Source organism: Colobus angolensis, unplaced genomic scaffold (assembly GCF_000951035.1).
Source record: "Colobus angolensis palliatus isolate OR3802 unplaced genomic scaffold, Cang.pa_1.0 Scaffold124, whole genome shotgun sequence".
In the NCBI taxonomy this organism is placed as follows: Eukaryota; Metazoa; Chordata; class Mammalia; order Primates; family Cercopithecidae; genus Colobus; species Colobus angolensis.
This window is the reverse complement of record NW_012113586.1, coordinates 7,394,016-7,405,256: the sequence shown is the minus strand read 5'-3', so window position 1 is coordinate 7,405,256 and position 11,241 is coordinate 7,394,016.

The following is an 11,241-nucleotide window of genomic DNA, read 5'->3' as shown; positions in this document are numbered from 1 at the left end:
GGAAGGAAGGAAGGAGGGAAGGAAGGAAGGAAAACTTCATTCCGCCAGAGTCCACTGGACTTGGATTCTGAGCAGTTCTGCCCCTCACTGTCTGTGTGGTCTTGGGAAGTCTTGCTGTCACCTGATGTCTCCCCGTCACTGCCCCCACTGTGTCTTTGTTTCTTCCAATTGGTTTATGGTGGTTCTTCTTAACTTTCCCAGGAGAGGACTCCCTTTATCTGGAGAACAATAATGACAAAGTCTTGCAGGAGATTTTATAGGGGACAAAGAGCCTGTCTGGCTTAAGTGAAGAGAATGAAGTAGGAAACTGGAGACATCTTTTTCTTTAACTGAGAAGTTCTGACCCTCCCAGAAAGTATATAGTGTTAAGTGACCAACAGTAAGCATCATCCCTGAATGAGGGTTGTCCTTGGCCCACTGACTCTGCCCATAGTGTAGTTCCAGTGGTTGTGTAGGAATTCATGCAACAATCTATGGCAAACGGAATGACTTCTCAGAATATTCTCTTTAGGACAGTATGTTGGCATCATGCCAAGGGGAATGGCGGTGTTGGGAAAACTGCAGATGTTCTGGAAGCAGAGCACTTGAGTTCAAATCTTGACAACTCCTCTTACAGGCAAATTACTAAATTTCTTTTAGCCTCTGTTTCCTTCTCTGCATGACAGCAACGACAGTACTTACTTCACAAGATTACTGTGAGCACCAAGTGGAATCATTTCTGCTGGAGAGAAGGACACACTTCAGTTTTTAGCGGTCTCACTTATTTGGGTGTGTGGGTAAAGGAAATGGCAACTTCATTGCCTCTGGGCCCTGTGGCCGATCAGCGGACTGTACTTTATCCTTGGGGAACGGCTGTGGCTTTTTCATAGATTCAAACGTCACTCTAATGTTCCCAAGGCTCCTCCGGGTTTATTCTGAAGGGTGCCCCTTGTTTGGATTGTCGCTGGTCTGAAGAGGGACCAGCAGCTGCTTTCCTGCAAAAATGTACTGCGGCCTCTGTGGGCATTCCCTGGCTACTGCACACACTGCCATCCCCAAGCAGCCACAGACTAGGATGCTTTGACAATGAGAGTTTGACTATTTTACGTATCTTGTTTTCCAATTACACTTAAGAATCCAATAAGCTGAGTAGTAGGAAGCTGAAGTACTAGCCTGGCAAAGGAATGAACAGAAAAACCTAACAAATTTAAAAAGAGGATTTAAAAAAATGTCCTTGCTCAGTTTGGGAGGCTGGCTTACTTTCCTTAGTACTCTGCTGTTCCTGATACTGTTCAAGCTGGGGCGCTGAAGATCTGGAACCACGTAGCTTGGATTTTCTTCAGACCAAAATACCTTGATGCTCATTTTGTTTCTTTCGAGACGGAGTCTCGCTCTCATGCCCAAGCTGGAGTGCAGTGGTGCGATCTCAGCTCACTGCAGCCTCTGCCTCCTGGGTTCAAGTGATTCTCATGCTTCAGCCTCCCAAGTAGCTGGGATTACAGGCACCTGCCACCACACCCGGCTAATTTTTGTATTTTTAGTAGAGTGATGGAGTTTTGCCATGTTGGCCAGGCTAGTTTTGAACTCTTGACCTCAGGTGATCCACCCACCTTGGCCCCCCAAAGTGCTGGGATTACAGGCGTTGAGCCACCATGCCCGGCCTTGATGTTTATTTTGAACTATCAACTTACCTTCGATGCCTTTGTAGACCCATCCAACTACTTCTCAATAAATGGTCCAGGATTAATGTGTATTCATGCTCAGTGTAGGCTAGCTGATTCCAGAAATGTAAGCCAAATCAGCAAACTCTCCTAAAAAGGACATCCTATCTACTGCTAAGCTGTCTTCCCAAGCTAGCCAGGGAGTCTGAATTTGGGCATGAAGGAAGGGGAGCAGATGGGTTGAGGTCTGACATGCAGGGCAAACTGGAGGGTTTCCTTGGCATATTCGTTCTTCAAATCTAGATTTTAGAATATGTGAGAAACAGTGATATTCTCACATTGGTCCCAAGCCATGGAGGAAATCCTGCCCCACTGAGAAGTGGAGACATTTCAGTCCTTGCGTATCTCATCAGCAAACCACAGGATTGGGGAAGGGACTGATGGAGTCCTTTTAAAGGTCTTGTGCCATTTTCTTGCCTTTTTGTCTTTTTGTTCAAAGATATCTCTTTTTTTTGTTTTGTTTTGTTTTCTATCTTGAGGTAAAATTGAAAACTTGGCCTACACATTGGTTTGGGCTGGAACTGGCCTCTAGATGGCGATTCAGTACAGAGAATGGTAGTGGCTGGCGTCACCTCAAGCCACCATTCCTCAGAGATACCATTATGTAAGGGGATTCATGAGAAATCAGGCGTCACAATAGAGGGACAGCTTGGCCTCTGTCGCTGTTCAAGCTGGGATCCTGAAGAGGGGGTGCATGGGGAGCTGCAAAAGCACCTAGTCTCAAGCAATATAACACGAGTTTAAGGCTCCCACTAGGACGGAGCCCAGAGTACTTTGGCAAGGGTTGCAAGATTTGGGCTTGGCCTGCAGGGAGAGTGAGCCCTGAGCTTCAGGCTTGGTTCCCTCGCTTCTGGGAGGCCTCGCTCAGGCTCATAGCCCCTGACGGAGCACTCAGCTTGGCGGCTGCCTGCCCGAGGTCTCCAGAAAAGGCAGACAGCTCCTAGTTGAAGTCCTCCCACTTTACTTCCCCTTCCTTCCCCTTCCTTCCCCCTGTTCCCCATTCCCTCTCTTCTCCTTCAGCCCTTTTCCCTTCTGCCTCCAGTTCCCTCTGCTTCCTCCTTCTTCCGCCTCTTCCCCACCTCCTCACACACCCCATTCTCACCTTCTGCTATTTACAAAGCGCTTTCCCCTGTGTGATCTCATCTGCTGCTCACAGACTCCTATGGAAGAGGGACAGGTTGAGCCCTCCCTCACTGCCTGGCACACTTTGAGGACACAGTGCAGAAGTGCTTATAAAGATCCCTTTATCTGACTGTCGCCACCAGCAAATAGTGAGTACCTTGGGGCAACTACTGAATTCAAATTAGTGCATGTTGCTTGGCATGGAGGAGGTCTCAAAATTATTTACTGAATGAATAAATATTTATAGTTGCAAAGAACTGAATCAAGGGACAGTAGGTGGTAGAGTCCATTCTAGAAGTTAGGCTTTCGACTTGTAGGACCTGCGACGCTGCCGCACTAGGTACTAATTGTAACACAGTTTTCTAGTAAAAAATACAGCATGTGAGTACATAAGCGGACCCATGCAGATCTGTCTGCGTATCTGGCTCTCAACCACATGAAACTGCTCTGGTACCAGTCTGCTGTCTGTCAGGGGCACTAGGAGCTGTGGGTGGATCTAGGGAAGCAGCTGGCCTTTCTGAGGCCTTCCTTAAAGTATGGGATAGGCACTCTGAGCTTCTCAGCTATCAAAACCCTTCTGTTGGGCCGGGCGCGGTGGCTCAAGCCTGTAATCCCAGCACTTTGGGAGGCCAAGACGGGTGGATCACGAGGTCAGGAAATCGAGACCATCCTGAGCTACACGGTGAAACCCCGTCTCTACTAAAAAAAAAAAAATACAAAAAACTAGCCAGGCGAGATGGCGGGCGCCTGTAGTCCCAGCTACTCAGGAGGCTGAGGCAGGAGAATGGCGTAAAACCCGGGAGGCGGAGCTTGCAGTGAGCTGAGATCGCGCCACTGCACTCCAGCCTGGGCGACAGAGCTAGACTCCGTCTCAAAAAAAAAAAAAAAAAAAACCCTCTGTCTTTAGCTGGTCTAACATATTGAGATAAAAAGCACCACCCAGTTATTACTCAACCCACTCCATTCCAATCCATGAATCAGCACTTTATGTGGTTTTTTTTGCTTAAATGTACATATTTCAGGCAGTTTAGGACTCTGCGATGAGACTATATAGGTTCAAATCCTAGCTCTATCACTTCCTAGCTGTTGGCCTTGGGTAGGTCATTTAACCTCTGTGTGCCTCTATTTCTCATCTTTTAAATGATAAGAATAAGAGTATTTAACTCAGAACATTACCGTGGGAGTTTAGGGAGTTAATATATAGAAAACAATGAGAACAAGGCCTGGCAATAAGTCAGAGCTAGGAGGTGTTCAGCCGATCTCTCGTTACGGTTTCCTGGGTTTGAAAATTGCTTTGTGTTCCTCTGATGGAGGCACTTCATGATTTTGTAGAATTCCCTGGAATGCTCTCATTTTAGCTGTGAGGCTTTCAACATTTGCCCACTCAGTTACAGCTTTCTTGAGGCCTAAAGAAGAGAGGAAGCAACTTGAAGTGTATTTTTCTGCTAATGAGGGCTGTGGCATTTGTTTCATATACAGCATCCCCAGGTGGCTCTAGACAGAATTCAAGGGCTTTTTTCTCTACAGCAGTGCTTACCACTTAGCACACAGTAGGTGTTAAATAAACGCTTGTGCCAGGAAGGGAGGAAGGAAGATGCAGTACAGAGGAAAACATTAATTAGTACGTAGTAGTTTACACGGACAAGGTCATAAAGGGGTATATACTTGTTCCCTAAGATCTACTGACTAAGCATGAAAATCACCAAGGAAATGTGATCAACTCAGAGGAGGAGGAGTGGGAGGAGGAGAGAGAAGAAACTGGAGCAGCCTGTTACCTGACCGAGATATCAGGCTTTACATTGCAAATGGTTCCATCAGCTCAGGCCAAGTGGAAAACCTTGCCGCTGCTCTGGGACATCCAAGGCATCTCCAATTGCTGCCTGCCCCAGAGTTTCATCCTTCCAGGGGTAGTTTGTCACTTGTGTTGTAGCCTCTATGGTACTCTTTCTTATGGCCAAAGACCAGCTAGCTCACCAGACGTTTCTGTGGGTTTTGGCAGGAGACAGAGATGGGAGGCAGACAATGCTCTAGGGTGGTTCTTAAGAGAAACTTTTCTGACCTTGGCAGTCTTATTCCAACATTCATGCCAAATTAGACTAATGATAGATCCTCACCCACAACCCAAATCCTCTAGCCTGAAAGGCTTAGAGTAGACAGAATGCAACTAGAAACTACTCTATGTTCTATAAGGGAGTTGAAATTGAAACAGAGCTTTTCTGGCAAACACATTAGCTAATCAATGAGGTCACTGATGGTAAGGAGGACTGTCTCAACTGCATGCCAGCTCTGATTGATGGATAAAGCCTGCCTGGGGAATTGTGTTGAGTTGGATTCTGAGTCTCAATCACCACATCTAGGTCCCAGAGGCAAGTGCTATAATTCACCAACAATGTCTGTCACAAGTACAGGAATGGGGAGTAACCCCAGGAGGCATAGATAGATACCTGCTCCAGGAGGCTATTTGGAGTTAGGAAAACAAAAATGGTTGAATGATCAACTACGCTCATTTAATTAAATCATTAAATCTATGACCTTGAGCAATTCAACTCTTGAGGAAAATGGGGTATCAGCTCAGGAAAGAAAAAGAAGGAGTAAGAGTGGGGATAGTGGAGTGTTCCAGTTCCATAGCTCTGTAGAGCCTTCTCAGTATTTAAAAACAGTCAGATTGGACTGGGCACAAAGGCTCACACCTGTAATCCCAGCACTTTGGGAGACCAAGGCGGGCGGGTCACCTGAGGTCAGGAGTTCGAGACCACCCTGGCCAACATGGCAAAACCCCGTCTCTACTAAAAATACAAAAATTAGCTGGGCATGGTGGCAGGCGCCTGTAACCCTAGCAACTTGGGAGGCGGAAGCAGGAGAATTGCTTGAACTTGGGAGGTGGAGCTTACAGTGAGCTGAGATGCAGCCTGGGCGACAGAGCGAGACTCCATCTCAAAATAAATAAAAATAAATAAATTAATAAATTAATAAATTAAATTAAATAAAATCAGATTGAGAGGTAGCTGGTATGACAACACTAGACAGTTATTCTGAGTTGCAGTTCAAGACCTGGGAAGCTCCTGAAGGAGATAGTTAAGCCACTGGCAACCAGAAGGAAGGGCAGAGACAGTGTTTCCCAAACTGGGTACCGTGAATCTCTTAGTATCCATGAGATGTTGTAAGTATTTTGCCATGAAACATAGGCAGTGGTGGGGAGGGGATTTTCATGGTTATTCAAGTTTGGGAAACCTGTCAAAAAAATTCAGCAAAGTTAACTGTAGCCCAGGGTGGCTCCTGGCCTGAGGGCGTTATGGAAGAGAAATGTAGTAAGCTAAGAAAGAAAAAGTGTAGGTGGGGTCAGGCTCTGAAAGGCCTTGAATGACAGAATGAAGGCTTTTGTTTTGATTGGGAGACATGGAGGATTTGTGCGCAGGAGAAGTGATACATTTGGGGCTGGGGGTTAGGAAAATAACTGTTGGTACCACAAAGATTGAATAGAGAAGAGACTGGAGGTCAGAAGACTAGTTAGAAAGGTGTTATATGGTCCAAACGAGACAGGCTAGCAGCCTAAACTTGGGCATTTGCAATGGGAATGAAAAGGCAGGCCCAAAGTCAAGAGACATTTTCACCAGAAATAATGTCAGGTCTAGTCTGACCTCCAGAAGCACTCAAGTACATGAAGGGCTACACTAACAGGGAACTGACCAGCCCTTCTCTACACCCTTAAGTACAAAGTCAGCAGAGTAGGAGGTAAGTTGCTGAGATGAAGCATTTGATTAGATACAAAGTATGTCTTCCTAATGCTAGGGATAATTAAACCCTGGAAGAGCCACCAGAGCACTAGCATAGCTTTCTCACAGGAAAGCTGCCATCTGCCCGGGTCCTCTAAGGCACATGACCACTCAAAGCTCCTTTCTGCTCCATGAGTCTATAATTAATGTATCTTAGGAATCTGAATATTGCAAGGGGACTTACAGCTGATCTAGTCAGTGGCTTCCAAACTTGACTGAACATCGCAATCCACTTCTTTTTTTTTTTTTGAGACGGAGTCTCGCTCTTGTTGCCCAGGCTGGAGTGCAATGGCATGATCTCGGCTCACTGCAACCTCCGCCTCCCATGTTCAAGTGATTCTCCTGCCTCAGCCTCCCTAGTAGCTGGGATTACAGATGCCCGCCATCATGCCCAGCTAATTTTTTGTATTTTTAGTAGAGACGGGGTTTCACCATGTTGGCCAAGCTGGTCTCGAACTCCTGACCTCAGGTGATCCGCCCGCCTCGGCCTCCCAAAGTGTTGGGATTACAGGCGTGAGCCACCATGCCCAGCTAACATCACAATCCTCTAAGGAGCTTAGTAAAATGCAGATTCTTAGCTTCCATTTCCAGAAACTTGGATTTGATTGGCAGAGTCTGGGAATCTGCATTTTATGATGTCTTCAAGTGATTATAATATATAATCAAATTTAGAAATTATTTTTTTTTTGAGAGAAATCTCACACTTATCCCCCAGGTTTGAGTACAGTGGCTCGATCTCAGCTCACTGCAACCTCCGCCGCCCAGGTTCAAACAATTCTCCTGCCTCTGCCTCCCAAGTAGCTGGGATTAAGTCTCCTGCCACCATGCCTGGCTAATTTTTGTATTTTTTAATAGAGACGGGGTTTCACCATGTTGGCCAAGCTGGTCTCGAACTCCTGACCTCAGGTGATCCGCCCGCCTCGGCCTCCCAAAGTGTTGGGATTACAGGCGTGAGCCACTGCGCCTGGCCAAATTTAGGAATTATTTAGACCCACCGATTCATTTTATAGATGAGTAGACTGGGGCAAGAGAGGAGCAAGGACTTGTCCAAGGCCACATGGGCAAGGGCATCACTTGGTGGCAGAGTGGACACTAGTGTCCCATGCTTAAGGCTCCTCCAATAGATCATAAACGAATGCTTGGTCCCACTGCTTGGCTCTAGGCTGAGGGTCAGACAGGGACTAAAAGGTTCAGAAACCTTTACTGTTACTCCCTACGCTCATGGAGATGTGTTGCTTCACTGTAGGATGTACACAAGAGAATGCTGAGTGTTATTACTAACCAGAACGACAGTTAATGTTTACTGTGTGTCAGGCATTGCTCTAGGCACTTTACATAAAACTCTTCATCTGCACAATAAGTCCATAAGACCAATTTTATCCCCATTTTACAGAAGAGGAAACTGAGGCACAGTGAAGTTAAGAGGGCAAGATGCTGCTCTCACCATACATCCTGTCCTGATTACTGTTCTCCTCTGGCCTGGGGCACTCAGCCTCCACTCCGTAGTCACTCCCTTTATTTCACACACTCAGTGCTGGCCTCTGTCTCTTCTTACTTCTCAGAGAGCCATTCAGAACTGAGCATGGAAGAGTTTGGCTCCAGAGTCCCAGTGCCACACGCCATGGTGGACCTCCTTTACTGAGGGGCTAAAACCTGAGAGCAGGACTGGACGGCTGAGGTAGCTGGCAGTGTGCAATAGTGGCCAGCCCTGCCAGTTAGGCTGGAATGGGACCTGCAGCTCAGCCAGGCAGCCAGGAGAGAGAGGCTGCTTCTCTTGCCAACCCCAGCTTGCTACTAGAGCGGTGGCATTTTCCAGGCAATTCATTCTTTGGTGATAGGGTTGGGAGTTCTTTTTTTAAGGCACATTCTTGGCCAGAGTAGAGCTACAGGTTTGCAGTGCTTTAAATAAGTGCTAATACATGTAATAGCAAGTCTCTAGAATTGCTATTGAAATATCATCCATTTTGTTACTCAAGGACCTTGTGTTAGGACTCACTTGACAAAAAGTTCCTTTGGACTTAGTCGAAAAAGCTGATCTCTCCCAGAGGTTTTGGTGGTGAGTTCCCTTGGCTGTGTCTTTATTTTGCAGTGGCTGCTAGGAAGCTTGGGATTCTATTTGTTGCTGAAGTGAACACTCCATCTGATTTTGAGTTCTTGACAGAATTAACTTTCTCCTCTTCAGTTTTTCCTCCAATTTTAATGGTTATTAATCTGACTCAATTTTAAATTGCCCAGTAGCGTGTGTGGCTTTATTTTAACCTACCTTAAATGGTTTATCAGAAATAAGCAGGATAGAAAATAAATGAATTACATTTCTTATTTCTGTACTACAATGAGTGAGTATGGAGGAGTCTTTCTGACCATCCATTTTATCTACATTTTATTTCTGTGATAAGAAAAATAGCTGGTACTTTTTGAGTGCTTGCTACATGCTAGACACTGTTCTTTACACGTATTAACTCATTTCATGACAATCCTATGAGGTAGATATTATTATTCCCATTTTACAGATAAAGAAATTGAGCCACAGATCAGTTAAATAAGATGCCTGTGTTTATACAGCTAGCAAACAGTAGAGCCAGGACTCAAACTCAAAGTCTGTACACCAGTGGTTCTTAACGGGGGGATGATTTTACACACACGCCCTGGGGATGTAGGAAGTTTCTGGAGGTATTTCTGGTTGTGACAGCTTGAGAGTTGCTCACTATCATGTACTGAGTGGAGGGCAGGGATGCTGCTAAACCCTGCAATGCACAAGTCAGCCCCTCATAACTGAGAATTATCTGGCCCAAAATGTCAATAGTGCTGAAGTTCAGAAACTCTGCTATATACCAACTATTATATCATTACGTTAGGCTTCACAAAAGGTCTTTAGTCTGTTTCTCTGTCCTTGATCTGCCTGGACAACTGAACATGCCTCAGAATCACTCAGGCAATTGTGTCTACACTGGTCCACCCAATGTAAGTGAGCACACACATTTCAGAAAACAGGCCTTGGTGCTCATGTAACCTGAAGAGCGGAAACCTAATGGGAAAAGACTGCTGAAAGTAGGAAGCAAAAAGCGGAAAGCCTTCATGCCCATTGTGATCGCTGGTCCAAAGAAAGGCAGCGGCTGCTGAAGGAACATGTGGGCTTATTACATTAGGGGAAGTGCCTCATGCCATGACTAGAACCACCCGACAGCTATAGGTTACTGAAGCCCCAGATCCCGAGTGCTTCATGTGCTCCTGCACACCCGCTCCTCCCTCCCTCTGCCCATGGCTCCTCTGTTCTCAGCTTCCCAGACACTAACCCCACATCCTGTCTAGACTACTGACTGAGAGCAGGCCCCTCTTATCTCCTCCATCTGACCTGGACTGCAGACGCAGCTGCCACTGTAAGTTCCCTGGGGCACAGATGAGTCTTACTTCCATTGCACCCTAGCACTGAGCACGCTGCAGACACCTGTGTTAGTACATCTCAGTAGAAAACTCTATGTACAGCCTCCTCATGCACACTGCTAGAAGTCTCCTAAATCTGGCAGCCAGGGGATCACTTTTGGAAGGCAGTGCTGTTGTAGAAAGAACACTGAGCGAGGAATTGGCAGGCCTGGGCTGCTGAATTTGTGCACTCGGGAGTCCTGCACAGGACTCAGTTCAGGGCTGAGTTACATTTATCTCCTCTATGGTACCTGGCAGGGGGCTCTGCATGGGGCTGGCTGTCAACAACTATTTGTTGGATGAAATAAATGCATCACTTCTCTGCTCTGGTCTCCTATCTGGACAGATGGAAACCACCCTTACCAATGGACCCAGGTGGTGGTAACAGCCTGCTCCAAGCAGAGGATGTAGGACACAGGGCTGAAGGGCTCACCAGCCCCCCGCCCACTGTGCAGGCACCTGTGCACAGTGGTAAATCTGCCCCTTGTCTGTGGGCTTGTCTCAGCCTACCCCATTCTACCTCCCAGCCACACACACTCTGGTTTATATGATCCTTGAGGCAAGGCACCATTAGTTAATTAAACTGAGATTTATTAGGGGCCTACTCTGTGGCAAATACTGGACTGCTTCTAAATGCCTGCTTCTTATTAGTTGCAGACGCAGCAACCAATAAGAAAGACATGTTTCTGACTAGTGGAGAATAGAGATTTTGAGCTAATAAGTGGGATAGTGTGATGAAAGAAGTAACGGGGGAGTTTGTTACTGTTTATCACTGATATATGGAAATGCTAGAAATTCAATGGATGGAATTTTCATCATAGAAGCTGTTTCTGAAAAAGATACCCTAACGCTTTGGCATGCTGAGTACTTTGAATTAAAGGACAGTGGAAGGCCTGGCAAGCAGCCTCAGAACCAAGCTCTCTGACCTTCTTCTGCCCTCCTGTCTCTCGCCCTTCATTCTCCCCTGAGGCAACTCACAGAACTCAGAATGCCCCTCCCCAAGGCAGGTCATAGAGACTAGAGCCCCCTTCCCCCAGGGCAAACCAAACAACCTAGAAATACTACTTTAACCTTCCCCCACCTTTCTGTGTAGGAGCTGCTCATATAGTAGGTAATAAGATCCTCATTCCAAAAAGGATCCTGCTTCATATCTGGGAGGAAGGAATGCCACACAGAGAGACCAAGAAGAACAGACAGGCCTTACTGGGTTTCCCACTCTGTCCATT